General features: G+C 38.5%; 1 protein-coding gene across 16 annotated transcripts in view; it reads left to right on the plus strand.

Moving 5' to 3' along the window:
- Positions 1-19,045, plus strand: part of TENM1 (teneurin transmembrane protein 1) — an 854,834-nt gene that overhangs the window by 602,386 nt on the left and 233,403 nt on the right. Inside the window, exon 2 of one of the 16 annotated variants that reach the window (XM_080553258.1) lies at positions 17-95. The exons of the other annotated variants lie outside the window; for them this stretch is intronic. The gene's annotated coding sequence lies outside the window, so the exon portion shown is untranslated. The remainder of the gene's footprint in view (positions 1-16; positions 96-19,045) is intronic. 16 annotated transcript variants of the gene reach the window in all.

The following is a 19,045-nucleotide window of genomic DNA, read 5'->3' on the forward strand; positions in this document are numbered from 1 at the left end:
GCCTCTGCATTGTCAGGCCTCTGAAGAGCTCCTTGAGGACAGAGCTTTACTGCTGCTGGGACCCGTGCTAGCTGTAGCTCCACCAGCTCGGACAAGTATGTAAGGGTCGTGATCACTCTGCTCAGGCATAGGAAACCAGTCTGTGCGGCCTATGCTGAATTTATTCTTCCAGAACAGTGCCTCTGAAAGCAATCATGTTAATAATTTTGGAGAAATGAACAAATTAGTGTGCATTTCTGCAAGAAATTGTCAGGCATGAACTTACCTCACTTATTCAGGACTGGTGTGTTAGGAACCAGATGGATGCTTTAGCATACTAAGTATTTTACACTCACGTTGTAAAATGATTTTATTGGAAATATATGGGCCAAGATTTTTCCAGGCAAATTAATTTTTAGGAGATATCACACAAATTTTCAAGTCTTCTATTTTACAAGCATTTGTATTTTCCTTTTTAGAAGCAATGCAGTATTGTACCGGTTCAAACTAGAGTATGAGGCTTGATGCCTGCTTTTGCAGCAAAGCTCTTGAGTGCAGTAGTTTGTCAATACATAGGGCAGTGCTTAAATACTTGCTTACCTTGAGGCATCTTCTTACCTTAATTAAGTCTAGGTCTGTGTGTTATTAAGTAATATTTATTGAGCACAAAAGATCTTTTTTAAAACATACACCTGTATATTGGTTTGTGAGGATGCAGTCAAACGTTGCTGTGCTAGAAGTCATGGTTTTGTCCTCTGACAAATTCAGTTTGTTGCAACCGAGTTACTAACTGCACTGCTAGATATATCTGTTCAGCTTCCCACAAAATTCATCTCTGTATCTCTGTGTTGATTTAAATCATATAGATTTGTCCTGCCACAAATTGAACCCAAATGTTTGGCCTGGCAAGCATCATTGCTTTGAAATGTAAAATGTGTTGAGTTCAAAATTCAGGCAAAAGCAAAGAAGGTTGTAAAGCTGAGTGTAAAATTTCAGACTGCAGCCAGAGTTTGATTTGATTGCAGTTCTAATGTACTGTTTCCAAAAGGACAGCCAGAGTTCCTGGTGATTCTTGATATTTGCTCAGTCAGTATTGAGAGGTTTAAAAAAAAAAAAAAAGTTCTGTTTTGGACTATGCAGCTGGCACAAATCCATTAAATTGTATATGGAATTTGTTTTCTATGCATTCTTTTCTAAAATTCCTCCTCAGAATCATTAGCAAACTTTTTCTCATGGTTGGCACATCCTTGGAATGTAAAACAAAACCAGAAAACCCATGGTCCCTCTTTTCAAAAAGGATTGTTCTGCAAGGAGAAAGCTATAGCGTGCAATTGCTTCAGACTATCATTGTCTGAAGAAAGACTTAAGGCTGAGAAAATTCTAAATATTAAAAATTCTATTTTTTTTTTTTAAGTTAAAGGGGCACCCCCAATTTATCTGCAGGTATTCTTCTGTAGCTGCAAGCTGCAGTTGAAATAGTACCCAGTAATTGATGAACTAATGGATTGCAAAATTAGGGTAAATTCCATGAACTTCATGCATGAAAGGTGTGAGAATAGTTGAGAAAACAGGCACATAGTCATGAATACAGTGATAATGGTGATGAGTGAGACAGCAGTCAAACATGAATTCTAATGATGGAATGTGAGAAGAACACTTCAGAATAAAAAATTAATAGAGAGAAGCTTGTACCAGGAACAAACATAGGTGTACATGTTTGTGCTGATTTTGTTTTTGTGAAAAGAATCATTAATTTAAATGTTTATGGAAACTGGAAGAATTTGTATCTGCATTAATGTCCATAAAGACATTGTATTCTGCTACCTAACCACAGTAGCTTATATGGAATAGACTGGGCACTTCTGAACGTAGTAAATAGCTTCAGAATTACATTGATTTGTAGCTCAAAATATTGATACAGCTCAGCAATTTCTTGAAGGTTTTTGTTTGTTTCGTTTCATTTACGAGCAGTTTGACTATTTCATTGTTACTGCCAATATTCAGGACTTATTTCTATGAAAACTTTTGATTGTAATCTGAGGTTATGTAAATTTATGATGCGTGGGTATTTGTGTTTGCATATATAGACAATCTGTATAAACCAGAACTCTGCATAGCGTGAACTCAAAGGAAATGTTTACAGAGGTCTCAGATACATCCTGCAGTATTGACTAACGTTGCTAGTATTTTTGAAAACATCTTTTCATGTCAAAAGTTTTGTTTGAAAAGCTATGTGATCTTGGAAATTTTAAGTTTCTTGGTTTTAAACATTGCAAACAATACCCAAATACAAAATACTTAACTTTTGCACTATTCTTATATTCCTTGCAATTCTTGAAGTTTTATCTCAAATCTTAACTCCTCAAAGATTTCTTAGTCATTTTTCACAAATCTAATAGATAGCAATATGAAAGAAAAACTCAGCAGCCAATATGGAATTAATCTATCACAAGCTTAATCTAGATCTTAATCTAATCTATTGATCATTTAAGCAATGATTTCTATATGGTATTCCTGAGGTCTACTATTGATGTCCATCCTGAAGCATGCGTTACAAGATCAGTTGCATCTCTGGGGTTATTTGTGTCAGAACCTTGTAGTTAGCAGACAATTTAGACCTAACAAATGACACCACAGACTGTTCAAAGATGAGTTAAGGTTTGCTGGCCTAAGAACTCCGTACGAACAGGTACAAAACTCTCCCGACAGTGTCATTCTCTCCTGAAGAGTCAGTGCTAATTGTATAATGAGAGCATCTTAAAATACATTTTTTTAATCACTGGAATGTTCAAACTCCTGTTTATCTGAAGATATGTAAATCTACAGTATCTCATCCTGGCAAGAAGATGTTATGAAGTGATTTCCTGGCAGACCCAGTATCATATAGCTTGTGGTTATTGGCAAACATAGTAAATTAACTCTTGGAAGAACTGGTAACACAGTGTTTTGTACTTGAAAGAGATGGGGTAGAGTTGGCAAAAAACATCAGAAATGTTGTTCTTGCTAGAAAACTCATTGATGGACCTGGCTGTGAGGAAAAAAGTTCTCACAAATGTACCAAACACATTTTCACATTGAGCTTATTTGTGACACGTTTACATCATTAAAACTGTTTTCTTCTACAGCTTTCTGTGTTTCCATCAAAGTAAATATGAAAGGAGTTGTATTCCACAAATACTGGCCCTACAAAGGCTTTATTGCTTTTAGGCTAATTATAGATTTGTAGAAAACACTGGTTTAGAGGAATGAATCCCTGATAGGATAAGCATCTGGGATTGAGTCATTGGCATGATCAAGTTTATTGATCGTTAACAAAATGAGCATACGGCAGTAAATTTCTGGTTAGACAAATGTGTATTTCCTGGCAAGATACATTGAACTGCATTATGGGCAAGGCAAACTGGATTTATTCCTAGGAAGAGAATCCAACAGCAAACATTTTCCGGTAAATCTGTCTGGAAAAAGTCAGCATTGCTTGTATTCTGGGAAAGGACATTTTAGAGTGATTCACAAAAAAATTACGTTTTCTGCTTTTAGTTCAAGAACTGAGGAAAACTCATCTTTGTAGGACAAGAACTGTAGACTGGTAGATGTTTTGGAGAAGTTATATGAAATTGTCTTAAGGAGCAAGAGGTAAATAGGTCAAGCTGATGTTCAAAATCTTCCTTGAACGAAGCCTATGGGCTTCACGAAGAGGTGTAGGTTACAAATGTCTCTTCAGCATGAGCCCAATTCTGCTTCATCCCCGATTTATTTTTTTTAGCTCACTGCTGTTGCCATCAGATTCTCATTCCTGCACTCCGTAGCGTTGCAGCTCAGATGCGGATATGTAGGCAACAGACATGTCCTGGTGCTGAATAGCAATTTCTTTCCCTAGGAAGGAGAAACTACATGTGGAGGGCAGGAACCGGTGGTCTGCTTTGTTATGCTTCACAGTTCAGCAAATTTAAGCTTACCAGGAAGGAAGATTTAAACACATGCTACTTCTAACTTCATGTGACCAGTCAAAACACTTTTATTTACCATCAGAGACATAAATATAAGGCATGCTGACAAGGATGGGTAGAAATTGTCCTGTCAGGAAAATGTCATGGTGTTTTCTGTTCATCTGCAAAGTAGCAAAAGCTTTTTACATAATACCCATATTATTCTCTGATTTAAGAATTATGTAAATCCGTTTGGGCCTGCAGATCTGTTTCGTGTTTGTACCAGAGCCATGGAGAGTAGAATTTGGGCTGTATATAGCACTTGCTCTTTGTTTCAATTACTTTATTTTTAAATGACCTATAAAGGTAAAGAAGCCAATTTTTATCAGCTTTTTCCCTTCTATAAAACACTAGAATAATAGTTAAGCATAGCTTAAGTTCATGGTCTCAGGAGCCCTCTGGGACAAGATGGATGCCAGCAGAATGGCTGTGAGGTTTGGCATTTCTAGTAGACATTTGGAACAGTTGATTACTTGACACTCATATTTACAGCCTGTGCAATTTGGCATAACTTTACTGAAACTTGGAAAGCTGAGTCTTATCCGCATGAATACGGGACTTGGTGCTTTGAAACTTCCACGAAGGCAGCGTAAGAAGGGAAAATGTTGTGTCGGGGGCATTCCCAAACTCTGGTTGGTATTAAGAAGGCAGCACACAAGTATTGTCGATGCTGAGCTGGTGTTGGACAGAGCAGGATAGAAGAGTTCAATAAAGCTCCTACCTGCTAGTTGCATGTTTTAGAGCCCTTGACAGTATTATTCAGTGAATAAAGACTGTCAAAATATAGAGCATCAGAATGGTTATTGACATGTAGACAGGACATGGTAATGTTTGCACTTGGAGGGGAGATCAGTAGTTTTGAAAAGGAGAAGGAAAAATGTAAAATGGAAAGGAAAAATCTCCCTTAGAAGAATCACTGCTACGCAATCTTGTAGAAGTGAGGTAGTTTTGAATACCTTGGGTGGTAGTTTACTTCTGCTCCCAGTGATTTCTGTATGATGAGAATTGTGGGTTATTGAAGGGCGGGATTTATAATTATTTATTTATTTTTAATTTAAAGTGCATAATTTGTTTAGAGCTGCATATTGACATGTTGTGGGAGGTGATTGTGTTATCATGGAACGAAGCATTCCCAAGGTTTGGAAGGAGAAGGTAGGAACAGGTTAACTACAAAGGAAACCAATTATTTTTGTGAGCAATCTCCTGGAAACTCCATCGTTTAAGAAAATAGAGAAGATTTTATTTGGTAATACATTATTACTAGATAGGTCTTGTATTAAAAACGTCTAGGTACTTCGTATCATCAGGTTCTGGTCTCTTGTTTGTAAATGCCAGACATATAACTTTTAGCCTTTTAATGTTGTATGCAATGTTATTTCAGTAATTTAGAAAGTCTCCTGGGAAGTTAATTGAAGCAGCTTTTGTACCTGCGCACTTCAGAGCAGCAACCTGAAGCACAGCACAGGAGCGGTGTCTGTGATGATGCACACGCAGCCTGTACCGTGCACTCTCCTTGTGAAAGGGACTCAGCTGTCAGCAGAGCGTGGTTTAGAGGTCCTGCAGGTTTCTGGCCTGTACACTAATGGACAGAAGTGATAGCTAATAAGCTCCATCTCGTGTTGCTGTGTTACACCATCTGGTCTGAGTGTTTATGAGCTTCAAGCTCCCCAAAAAAAGGTTACATGTGAGGCAGAGTAAAAGAATCCACACTCCTAAAGCTTTAGCCCGTTGTCTCCTCCTGTATTCCCTCCCAAAAATACGGATTCCTGTTGTGCTGCGCTGTGCTTTCTTTGGCTTGTTGTGGTCTAATGATGATGATGTTACTGTCTCCCAGAGAAAAACAGTGTGACGAGCACTTCCCTGCGGCTGCCTGGACTTCAGCAGTCTCTTCTGCACGGGGAGTATCTGCAGACTCTAAGGAAAGGAAAAGAAGCACTTAGTTTCAGGCCTCCTCAGGACGGTCTTTCTTGATTTGCCAATTGGAAATTTCTCTCCTTGGAATAACTGGGGTGAGGAAACTGCATTTTGAGGCTTCATTTAAAACCTTATGGAGGGAATACTTTTCCTTCCCCTCATCAAATCAAAGTACACAAGCAAAACTCAATGTACAAAGAGAGTTTTCCCCCAAGACTGGAGTGGGTGCTCCCTTACAGGATCTCAAATGTGTTACAAAACCTTGTAACCTGCTGGCACCATTCCTGTAGTGCTGCTTCCAACCTTACAGTGTGTACCATCATTTTAGTTAAAAAAAATGCCTTGTAGTATCAAAAGTAGCTTCATTCTCATCAGTAATTCTTTTGATTTTAAAAGTGAATATCTGACAAAGGGGAAAAACGAGAGAAAACTACTGAGAAAAGAAATAAATGAGAGAAGGATCACAGCGCGTTTCCAATCCCCTGCTAACAAATCTCATTTAAGGAATAAAAAAGCATTCTCTAGACATTACACAAGCTTAACAATCCATTTGTCAGTGTACAGATACAAAAGACAATCCTAATTCCCATTCTCTTCTCTGAATCACCAATTTTCCATGGTATAAAATGCCAGGAATCATAGAAATAAAACTCAGAAGGGGAGAGTAACTGTAAGAGAAACCAAGATATAGCGATCCTTACAGTAACCTGTACCTAATACTACTGGAATACCTACAGTAGAGGCTTAAGCTTTTGAGTTAATATGTTGCATACTTTGGCTTGGGGTTCTGCTTCTCAGAGCCTGAAATGATACCTGCAAAACGCTCTTGTTATATTAATAGTACCTCTTCCTGTAACACTTAAGTGTCCATGACTTGTTGTAAGGTAAAAAAAAAAAAAAAAAAAAAAAAAAAAAAGATATGAACAAACATAAGGACTTTATGGCTAAGCAAGTATTACAGAACATGGGAGCAAGCGAACAGCTCTGCATTTGTCCTGCAAGCCATTTTATTGTAGGTACTCTTGCTGTGTCTTTTATGTCACTCTTGAAACAAAGAACCATTTTATTTTCTGGAACGAGAAGTCTAGTTTGCTTATGTTCATTTATAGAGCAGATGCTGAAACAAAATAACATTTCTTCCTAGGGTTTCTCATACATATCTGTCAGAAGATTTTGTGAAATAAAGAACTGTCAAGAAGTAGCTCAGCGAGTTGATAACATTGCTGGGAATGTGGTTAAGCAGCAGGATGGGTGTATTCTAACTCATTTAGAGCTTGAATTAGTTTTTCTTTTGAGAATTAGACTCAAATACTTTTGAACTTTGTTCTAAAGGCATTATATGTGAAATAAATTGTGGATGTGATTTAAAATCTAAGGTTCTTCTTTCAAAGCTTCAGTTTTATTGGAAGCTGCTCAAAAATCAGTTTCCTGCTGACTGCCACTCGTTAGGAATGTTCCGCAAGTGGATGAAGCGTCTTTAGCTCAGATGGAAAAAACAGCATGAAAGGAATAAGGTAATGTTGAACACCACAGATTGATTCTTTCACCACCCCAAGCATCAGTTACACAATAAAACAGCGAGTACTGACAATTCCAGCTGTAGCCTGTCTGAGAGCAGAAAAGCAGCATCAGATTGTGCTGCCCATGGTCCCTGGAAGTGGGGCAAATCTGTCTCTGAGTCCAAAGTGCCAAAAACATCCTTCCTGCAGGCCTGGCAGTGGAGAGGACTCTGTACCTCCCTTCTGTGAGCACTTTCTTAACACAGAAGTGTGGTACAAACTCTGCAGAGCTTTCCCTGCAAAGCAGATAAATGGGAGTGCTATATTTCATGATCAAACAGTCTTTAAAGTACTTTACTTAGTAAAGTGTCTTTCCTGGAATTTTTAGAATGCTTCCTAACAGTAGAATTAAAATAATAGAAATCAAATAATAAAGAACAACGAATCACCTTTAAAATCCTAGAGATGTCCAGGGTCATTACACTTTCCTGTAGATGCCATCCCTATGCATCACGAAGTATGTATGCATGATATGCACCCAAGGACATGCTGCTGCCTCTTGGACAAGTAGCCAGGCAATAGAGGGGCCCTGCTTGAATCCTTGCACTTGCAAAAAATATGTAGCCTTTTCCTTTAGAAGGCTACCACAAAATGAAAAATTAATGTAGTCTTCTCAAACACTGAGAAAAAAATGCTGTAGATCATGAAATAGTCTGCAAAACTTCTGTTGACAAGGTTGGATTTAGCTGAGCTCACTGAGGTTAATCTATTCTTATTTTCATCTGATTTTTAAATTTATTTCAATTCTTCCACTGAATGGAGAATTCTTTATTCTTTGGATTTGCTGCACTCTTTCTCACTTGATCAGACACAATTTACGATTACTTTTATTATACAAATGAAGATGCACTGGTCTAAAAGTGACCAAAATAAGAGAATAATATGGCCCAGTGTGCTTAAACTACATGATTTATGGGAGAGTTTTATTTAAGCTTTCTAGCTTTTCTCCATTATTGATGGTTTTGGCTTTCATTGCTTACAGTTCGTATGGACAGCAACATAAGCAGCAGAATAATTGCCAGAAATGCTTAAGGCTCCCTCGCTTCCAAATATTTTAAAAGGATGAAAGCAGTTGGTGTTTAGAAGTGTGTAAAAATATGAATTCCTGTTCATTTGAAATTACAGAAAAAAAAATCATGTGAGATTTTCTACATAGCATAATTTAATAAAATGTAGCCCAGAAGTAGATTTTGTTACATATAAAAGTTCTAGAAATGGAAATTCATATCACATAGTGAATGATCATTCACTGTTATGTTCGTTTCTTAATTCATTTGATTTAGGTAGTAGCTTCTTGTTTTCTTTTTCTGATTCCAAAAAAATAGAAGCTTACTTGCACTTACACTGATTAACTTTAGAATTCTGTACCTCTGGCATTTGATCAAGGGGCTTGCACAATTGTTTCAATATTGTTTGAAAGAGGTAAATAATACAGGTAACCATTCATAACTAGAAATATAATTAACAATAAAAGTTCAGGAAATAATGTAGTTTTCTTTCTTCAGACATCTTTTTATGGCCTGTGAAAGATGCATTCAGTTTTCTAAGGGATGAGAATTCTTGAATTCTGATCAAAGAGAATCTCCAAATATTGTTTAAAATATTTACATTTGATTAGATTTGAACATATTTTTTCCTTCCTTTCAAACACTTGCATAAAATTAATGATGTTTGCTGGCTTGACCTCTTTATTTCACCATCCATTGGCGTGAAGAAAAAGAAAAAAATAACTTCTTATGCTGCTGTATTCAAAACAATAGAACTTTTTAAAAAATAAAAATAAAAATTAGATCAGGACACTGGTAATCTGATCTTCTGGAATGTAACTTTGGTACAGACATTCAACCCACCTAGTAAAGAAATTAAAGAAGTTCATGTTTATGTAATTATTTCTAGTAGGAATCAAAGGATCATATATTGCCCTACATGCATTGAATTATTCTGTTCGGGTGGTGGAGGCAGGAATTAATTTTAATTTTTGTCAATAATGTCCTATTATTCGCTTCTGTGATAGTTTTCAAATACTTTACTACGAATGTGTGTATAAATACAGAAGGGTATGTGTGTAGTAGCGGCATAGCACAATGCAATTTCTTTTAAAAAAGAGTAGTGGATTTTTGGCACACAAACCTTTTCTAGCTTTTTTGAATCTGATAACTTTTTTTTTTTTTTTAATGCTCATAAATAGAAATAAACTCTCCTCCTTCAGTCACACCGTGGTGGCTATTGTTCCTCTGAGTCAGTTGCCAGGTGTTTCCCTCAGCTAGCCGGAGGGTTGTGCCACTAGCAAAGACATCAGCAGACAGGCTGTACATTTGAAATGGCTGCCTCTGAAAATTTTTGTTACTCTAAATAAACAAGATGGTCTGTGACAGGAGATGTTGGAGTTGGGGAGAAAAGGAGAGGGTGACATTGGACACCTCCATGCTATTTACTTCTTCCAGAAACAACAGAAGCAACATATTTATTGCAGTAGGGCTGAGCATGCCTTCAGGGATATAAAAGCTTATTTAGCTAATTTTCTGGTTTGTATTTTCTGCTTTGTTGGTAAGACTAACGTAGGGGACAGGTCTGCTTACTGCAGGCTGTTTCTCCAGTTCATGAATTCCTGGCACCCATCTGTATATCCTACAGCTGCAGCAGAGCTCAGTGCAGAGCGAGCCATGTCTGCTTTGGCCAACTTCTCCATAGCATTGTTCCTGCTCTGCAGTGAAGTATTACTCAGCCTTGGATTTGCCCGTGTGATGAATATTCATTTGACAGATAATTATCATCATCCCCGAACAGCTCCACTCAAACCAAACTTCTCACACCACCAGTCATTTCTGGCACTGTTCTGGCAGCGTGAAGCTTATGGTTCCTCATGCTTTACTAATGCTCCAGCACCAGGGTATCAGATGGGGTCAGATGACCATGATGAGGATTAAAAAACACTGCCTTTATACACTTGTGGATGTTCTAGGAAAAGGAAAAAGAGGCATCTGCCACTCATGTTTACACGTGCTACCTTAAACTGCACACCGGAATGGGGAGAAAGAGTGCAGTGGGCAGAAACAAGGTGATGCTTTGCTGGAACTTGGTGCTCCACTTTAGAATGTGTATTGCAATAGAGTGTTCAGACATAATATTCCAATATTTTCAAGTTTTTCTCAATGATTATAGGTACTAAAAGAAAAGTCAGTCTTTAAACTGGCTATAGGAATGGATTGGTCTGGACTTCCAGTTGGAATAATGTTGCTAGCAAGTACCTATGTTTCAGTTTAATTTTATGGTCTCTTTAAATGAATTATATACATAAAATATATTTTAATGGCTATTAAGTCCTGCTCAAGGAGGGGAAAAAAAATGAATATAAAGGTTGTTGTCTTTCTTTTGTGTAATTATACATTACACTTTAAAAGTAGCTGCAGCAGCAGTGGCAAGAGATCAGTCAGTGTCTGAAATGGTCAGACTTCAGTAATAGGTGCTTTGCAAGTGATGTATTTACTGACTTGGCGTCTTTGGCAACATGCAAGATAATTTTACAGTGTTTGTATCATTTTGAAAAAAAAAAAAATCCTCAAACTTGCTTAACAAATCTGCCTACTGTAATTTTAGCAAACTAGCCTAAGCAAGAAGGCAGGTCTATAAAACAGAAAAACACTGATTTGTGAAGTCTTCTGGCCAGTATCTCTTAAATTTTTCTGTAGCAGTGCATCATCAGGTTGCTTTTCACTTGATGTTCTAATTTCTGTCATGGAGTCCACCCATTTGTTCCTTGCTGTTTGTGCATTGCCCATTTTCAAGTGAAATAAACCAGAGAGATGAGGGAAGATTTCATTGATGCATGATGTACATACTCTTCTGAATGTACTTGTAGAAAAGATGGTTCAGAGGAGTATCTTTTATTAGCACGGAGAAAAAGGTTCTTTGTACTGTGCTCGCTTTCTTCATTACAGCACTGCAACTCCCTGTTCATCATTGGTGGTACTGAGTCTTCCTCCTGTTCAAAGCCACTAAGTCCAAGCCTTTTCTTCCTTCTTCCCCTCTCCACTGTAAGTTCTGCCATTAAAGGGCATCTCATCCTAACTCATTGATCAGTTCTTCGTGTATTGACCAGAATAAGTCAGACTGCTTTGCAAGACCAGTACAGTCAGAGAGGATCTTGCTATGTTTTTAGAGAGAAGTGATTTAAGCTTCTACAAACAAATGTGTGGTGTTTTTTTTCCTCACAGCCACTTCTCGATATACTGCTTGCAGCCTTTGCCAGTCGTCCTGCTTGGCTGTGCTGGTTGTTTCCTATTTGTGCTGTCACTGCCATGTCTCATATCAGGCACAGTACGAGGTGGTACAGCTTGGGAAATAGTGAAGCAGCTGGCAGGGAAATGAGACCGTACTGAATGGTAGATAACACCAAGAAAGGCAAAACCCACACGGGACTTGTGCCCTATAGGGACACTGTTACTCATGAAGACTGAACTCAGCAGGTTTGCATGAAACAAATTTATTAGGAAAAAGCAATGGAAAGGAGCTTTAAGGTCTATTTAAATGTAAAACTGTTAGATAACAGAAAGCTTCGTAGAAAAGGATGTTTAAGCATTTCCTTTTTTGTTACAAGGCTAGGTAGTAGCTTGTGTTTTTTCTGATGCGTTTATTTCTGTAAAACAGCTAAAGCTGAAGGGAAATAGGGACTAAATTCTGTAGGCTTTCACTTTAAGCCTCTCTATTCTGCAGATTTTGTCATAAAAGGGATGTTTGTTGTATGTCTGAGGTCAAAATTGTAATATTTATAATTACACATTTTTACTCTTCTTTTTGTTTGTTTTCCCCTCCTTTATATAGTAGTTGTATACGCATGAGCTGTGCTCTTCACTACATGAAACAGTGGCTGGTGCAATCCTTCCAGAGCAGCAAAAAGCAGAGCTAAAGCAAAGCACGCTTCTACAGAATGAAGCCAAAGGAATCAAGACACTGATCCTGCAGTGTTCTTCTGCGATCCCCTGTGTGGTTCAGAATCCCTCAGGTGCAGGATAGGGTCCTTTTCGAGTCAGAACACCTATCTCTATGGGGCACATTAAAGCTAATGAAAGTTATCTAAAATGACTGCACACTTCCTTTTTTTTTTTTTTTTTTCTCTGTATATGGAAATGTCTTTGTGGTTCAATACACAGTTGCTCTCATTTGTGCTTGAATCTGGTATTTCCCTGGAGTCTCTATTTTGAGTGCTTTCTCCCTTCTGTGTCCCTTTTCTGATCGTGGCTTAATTACATTTTAAATGCCTTCTGTGTGACTGTCTCCACCACCTCAATTAGTTCACCTCCAACTGTGTGAATTTTTTAATAAGGAGGCACAAAGCATTTCCAGCAGTACTGAACTTGAGCTTTGCTTATCTGCCTGTGGCAAGCCTACCTTCAGGGCATGGAAGACTTTCCAGGGCTGCTGTAGGTTAATCTGGTAGTGAGTTATCTTGCTCTTTTGGTTTCATTCACTTTCCCTGGGTTAGAGTACTGTCAGCTGCTGGGGAGGCTCCTACCTTTAGCTCTCCCAAGCTCATCGATCAGGCAGCAGCTTTGCAGAACCAGGAACTGTGGTGCACAGACTTTGCTTCCCCCTGCTGAGCTGTGGGCCCTGAGAGCAGAGCACAAGGGATGGAGGCCACTGGTGTGCATTTTGTGTTCCACCCAAAAAACGTCTCAAAGGCAGATGCCGGGAAGCTTTAGAAGCTCTGTCTATGCAGAACGCCAATACTGTGGGTTGTTCCTCCTGTACTTTTCAGCCTGTTAAGACCCAAACAAATTATTTCATTTTCTAATTTCCTTTTTTTTTGGGAAATTTGTCCAACAAGATTGTTTAGTTACCAGCTTCTAGCTCTCCCATGTTAGGGAGCCAGCCTTCCAGCCATTCATAGACATTAGCAATACAAATGTGCCCATTTATTTGCTGATAACGGGGACTTTGTTTTACTCCTGGATAGGCAATATTATCTGCGATTTGCATTAGGAAGAGCAGGTGCTTGCCTGCTCATTTTCAAAGGAGAGCAATCACATTTTAATGCTTACCTGTCAGTGGCTTGTTATTGCTAGGTATCAATTAGATGGCTGTGTCTCTGTGAAAGGTAAAGATGCTATGTGGTTAAACCCCGGGCTGGTGTTTTCAAAGTCAGCGATTAGAATAGCTGCTAAAATGAGTGTTATGTACCCAAATAAACCGTTTAGTATATCAAAACAATTAGAACTTATGTTAAGAAAGGGCAAGGGAATTGAAGAGGTCTAGAGCTAGGAGGTCTAGAGCTAGGAAAAATGCAGCCAAGTGCTCCTACCCCCATAAAAACACTGGAGGTATTTCTCAGTGCAGTGGCATTGTTCCCAAAGCTTGGATATGTTTTTGGCAACAGATGGCAGAGACTTGCAGCACTTCCTCAAACTTTGTGAAAATGTACCAAGGTCTTTTGATTTGGTGTGCTTTGGAATTCTTCTCATCCTTTATTCCCTTTGGTAAAGTACAGGAATGATGGTACTTATTCCCTCTTTTGGAGCTCTACAAATTCGTGTACGCTTCGCTGGGTTAGAAACTGGCTGGATAGCCGGGCCCAGAGAGTTGTGGTGAATGGAGTCAAATCTGGTTGGAGGCTGGTCACTAGTGGTGTCCCCCAGGGCTCGGTACTGGGGCCGGTCCTCTTTAATATCTTTATCGATGATCTGGATTAGGGCGTCCAGTGCACCCTCAGTAAGTTTGCAGATGACACCAAGCTAAGTGCGTGTGTCGGTCTGCTCGAGGGCAGGAAGGCTCTGCAGGAGGATCTGGATAGGCTGGACCGATGGGCTGAGGCCAACTGCATGAAGTTCAACAAGGCCAAGTGCCGGGTCCTGCACCTGGGGCGCAACAACCCCAAGCAGAGCTACAGGCTGGGAGATGAGTGGCTGGAAAGCTGCCTGGCCGAGAAGGACCTGGGAGTACTGGTTGATAGTCGGCTGAATATGAGCCAGCAGTGTGCCCAGGTGGCCAAGAAGGCCAACAGCATCCTGGCTTGCATAAGAAGCAGTGTGGCCAGCAGGTCTAGGGAAGTGATTGTCCCCCTGTACTCGGCTCTGGTGAGGCCGCACCTCGAGTACTGTGTTCAGTTTTGGGCCCCTCGCTACAGGAAGGACATGGACGTGCTCGAGCGAGTCCAGAGAAGGGCGACCAAGCTGGTGAGGGGTCTGGAGAACAAGTCTTACGAGGAGCGGCTGAGGGAGCTGGGCTTGTTCAGCCTGGAGAAGAGGAGGCTCAGGGGCGACCTCATCGCTCTCTACAGTTACCTTAAAGGAGGCTGTAGCGAGGTGGGGGTTGGTCTGTTCTCCTACGTGCCTGGTGACAGGACGAGGGGGAATGGGCGAAAGTTGCGACAGGGGAGTTTTAGGTTGGATGTGAGGAAGTACTTCTTTACCGAAAGGGTTATTAAGCATTGGAACGGGCTGCCCAGGGAGGTGGTGGAGTCACCATCCCTGGAGGTCTTTAAAAGACGTTTAGATGTAGAGCTTAGCGATATGGTTTAGTGGAGTACTTAGTGTTAGGTCGGAGGTTGGACTCGATGATCTTGAGGTCTCTTCCAACCTAGAAATCTGTGATACTGTGATACTGTGAAATCTTGAGGGGAAAAAGGAGATGAAAACAGATCTTGGTATTCTAAACAAATATCCCTCCTAACATACAGGGAATTGGGCATGTTGTAGTACCTATTTAAATAGCTTAACAGCATAAAGACAAATGCTATTGGAATAATTTTGAAAAATGTTATTGGAGGTACGCTGTTCCCTTCTGTGATAAATTTCTCTACTTTAACGACCCTGAATTTTGTAGATCTGGTATTATATGCTTAGGAGCTTTATTATGTTGACATAAATGGCTGAGATTTTCATCTTTTCTTCATAACCATGATGTGCATTTTAGGGTGAAATATGTTTTAAGAACAGCTTATTTAACTTAAATAGTAATGATGCTGGGTGATATTTAAGCAGGATTACCACAGTGTATTTTCTGGGTGTGCACACCTGCAATAACTCCACCATTTTCAGCTGAGATACCTTATTTCATCTTAATATGAGAATATGAGTCTTTTTAAGTTAAGTAACTTACTAATGGAATGTAGTGTAAAGAAATAATATCTGGAAATATTAGAAAAATCTAATAAAGATCATGGAGGGATATGAGTTAAACAGTTGGACAATGGTTTCTGTGATCATGCCTATTAAAATGAGATACACAAAAACAATTATTTCCTTTAAATTGTTTTAATATTACTTAAACTGCAGCATAGCTGACCTTCACATCTGAACTGCTGTTATTGAAATCCCTATGGTAAACTGAACGCTCAAAAAAAGAAGGGAGCAGAAATGGTCAGATTTTTTTTGAAGGGAGTTTAATCTCCCATTTCTTGATCAGATGGAACATTTGATGACAAACCCTTCAAGATCTTTTTGGGGAAAGAGGGGTTATTTGACTTACAATCTGTATCCCCAGTTGGCTAATCAAATGCAATGGATGTGCCAAGTTGTCTTTCATATGTTCTCATCGATGTCAGGTTGGCAGCTGGATGTAATTGGACGTGAATGGAAGTACTGAAGAGCTTGCATGCACGCTTTCTCCCTTTCTTGTTCCAGGATTAATCAGAAGAGTGTGTTTTTTGGTCTAAATGTTCCTTAAGTGTTTAATCTAAATAAAGGTATATACTGCATCCCTAGTAGATTTTCATGTGTTGAGATCAGGTACACCACAAGTAAATTTTTCAAAGATCTGGAAAAAAGGGGGGGAAAAGTGCAAATGTGTGCACTCGCAATCCTAAATAGTTCAAAGTTTCACTGTTCTAAACTCAGAAGTAGGAAGTGTCTCACAGTTTGAGTTGATTTTTAGTGATCACACGTTAAAAACTGTTAGTGAATGTACAGGGAAATGGGATATTTTAACAGTGAAAAATGAATCAGTGTGGATTGGATTTTCAAAATCATGAAAATAAAGTTGGTTTTCTGGCTTTATTGTTAGAGCATAACCTGGTGTCTCTTGAAAACCTCACCTAGGAGATGGTTTTAAAATGCTTTGTTGTGCTCTGACACTCTTCATTGAAGGCACTGAGCAACCTGATCTAACTTGGCCTAGCTCTGAGAATGGGAACAGGCTGCCAAAAATCCTTTCAAGTTTAGTTATTTTAAGGTCGTATAATTCTATATTTATATAGTTCTGTGTCAGTATTTATGTATATGTAATATTTCACACTCATGTATTTATATATATAAAGAAGTACAAAATTAGGTATATTTTTCTGCCAATCTTTGATATTCCACCAAGAAAAGGGTGGATGAAAATTTCAAATTTTGTCACCATTTGACAGTCTTTTCAGCTGTGGGTGCTTGAGAGAGGAATCAGATGTACTTTCAGCTTACAGCATTTACACTGCTGATTCCTAAGGTACAAAGGGGCTGGTTGGCAGCAAGTCCTCTGACCAGCGCACTTGGTGATGCTGGAAGCTTGCAGGCTGGAGTTTGTCAAGCTTTTACCAATGTAAAAAAAGAAAGAAAAAAAGAAAGAGACAAATATTTATGTCTCTAAAGAGCTATGTAATACTTGTTCTGGTTTGTTATGTTTCTTGACTTCTCAAAAATCACAACAAATAGTTCACCCTTCAGAGCCAGCAAGTGTCTGTCAAGATTTACAAAGCTGTCCTGATGCTGCTGTCTTTTCTCTCTCACTAGCAGCTTTTTCATTTATGATTTGTTGGTAAATTCTCTGCCCTGAATTTCCAGCAGATTCACAACAAGAAGGAAAGGATACATATGCTAATCCTGTCAGAGGTTTGTTTGTTTGGGTGAGGGTGATAGGAGCTATTGCTCCTCTGTTTCTCCTGTTCCTGTGGGGGCAGGACTGTGACAGCAGTGAATGATCTCCTGTTTTTTGTCTGCTGAACGCAGAGCCCGGTGCTGGGGAGAGCCTTACGCCTCACCCGTTCCTTTCAAGGGATTCTACCTCCAGATGCTTACTGTAATACCCCCCCTCTATTGCAAATACTTCTTCCTAATTTTCAGGGTTTTTTTAAGGTTTGTCAGTTGGAACATGAACTTTGTCAGCGGATGAAAGTCCTACAGAACCCTTGCTCCCGTTTGTGTTGTTTCAGACCTGAAATAACTCTTAAGTGTGTTCGCTGGGTGACCCAGGGTGACACAAACCACCTTCCTCCACTCCAGCCTGCCTCTGGACACTGTCAGACCTCTAACTTAAAAGGAAAATGGGTGATAGATTCTCTTTTAAGCAAATTTTAAGTGACGATAGACCTCTGTACCTTTTGGTGAAAGTCAAGGTGAGACAGTTGTGCTGACCTGAAGCCCACATACTATCTTCTTTATGTGACCCACTGGCATCACAGACATTTTTTCTGGATTTACAGGAATGTAAAGGAAATCAGTTATGATGTGCTTTCTTCATTTTTAATATATTGTCTTCTAACACTTTCTAAGCCAATTAAAATTGTTCAGATATCTACACTTTTTTATTCAAAAAAGGCTTTGATGCTCACGGAGCATATCAATGGTTCTTCTCGAATTTTAAAAGGAAACAAATTAAGTACTTTTAGAAACAAAACTTGTATTTTTAAAATGTTTTACAAACCAGAATCAAAATTGTTGGTAGAAATTAATTTCATATTTCCATCCTGAGTTCTATTAGAAAGCAATACCTGTCATGAAATCTAAGATTGATGTTTGAATGAAAGTGATTCTGCTTTAAATGTAATTGTGTTCAGAAATTACTTCCAGAAGTTTGTAGATATGTAGCAACAATCTGAGGATAATTTCACATTAAAAATTGGTAGTATACAATTTATACTCTGTTAAAAAAAGTTGTCAATCTTTCTTCTCTTAAATGAGAAAGAGGCTTCCAAGCTGGAACCTCTGCCTTATCTATGCCTGTTAAGTTATAAGTAGACAGGACTAAAGCTATCAGTACTCCACTGCTTCGCTTTCTGTTGTTAATCGTGAGGAAGAATATTAATTCATACGAAACTTTTAAAGAGAAACATTAGTTATTTTTTTTTAGATTACTTGATTCATAGTTTTGCTGTACTTCATAAAAGTCTTGTCTTTTTTCTTTTTTTTTAGTAAAATAAATAAATAAATAAAACTACAGGCTAAGACTATAACCAGCTTTAATTTTGAAAATTTAATGACAAGAAGACCTATTATGAATTGCTTCCCTTAAACACATACACAAATGCCAGAACTTGTAAGTGACCAATGATTTCAGAACCGAGGAGACTATTTAAAATTCGTGAAAGAAAATAGAAATGCATTTCTTATAATGCACCTTTTGGAAACAACAGATCTTTTTTCTTGAAAATTCTTTCTTTTGTAATATATTTTTGCATATGGAAAATGAAATTGTAATTGAATGTATTGTAAGGCAACTTTTCCAAAATCTATTTCAACTCTAGCATTATAAGAACGTCATTTATTCTCACAAATGATACTGAGGTTCTTTCTTGTCTGTGATAATTAGATTTTTTCCCTCTTGCCTTTAATAGGGTAGAGTTAGTGTGGTCATTATTTGAGACTAAGTACATTTCTTTTATCAGAAATTTAGGTTAAATGCTAACTCCTGGCATTT

Source organism: Anser brachyrhynchus, assembly GCF_964034855.1.
Source record: "Anser brachyrhynchus genome assembly, chromosome: 13".
Taxonomy (NCBI): domain Eukaryota; kingdom Metazoa; phylum Chordata; class Aves; order Anseriformes; family Anatidae; genus Anser; species Anser brachyrhynchus.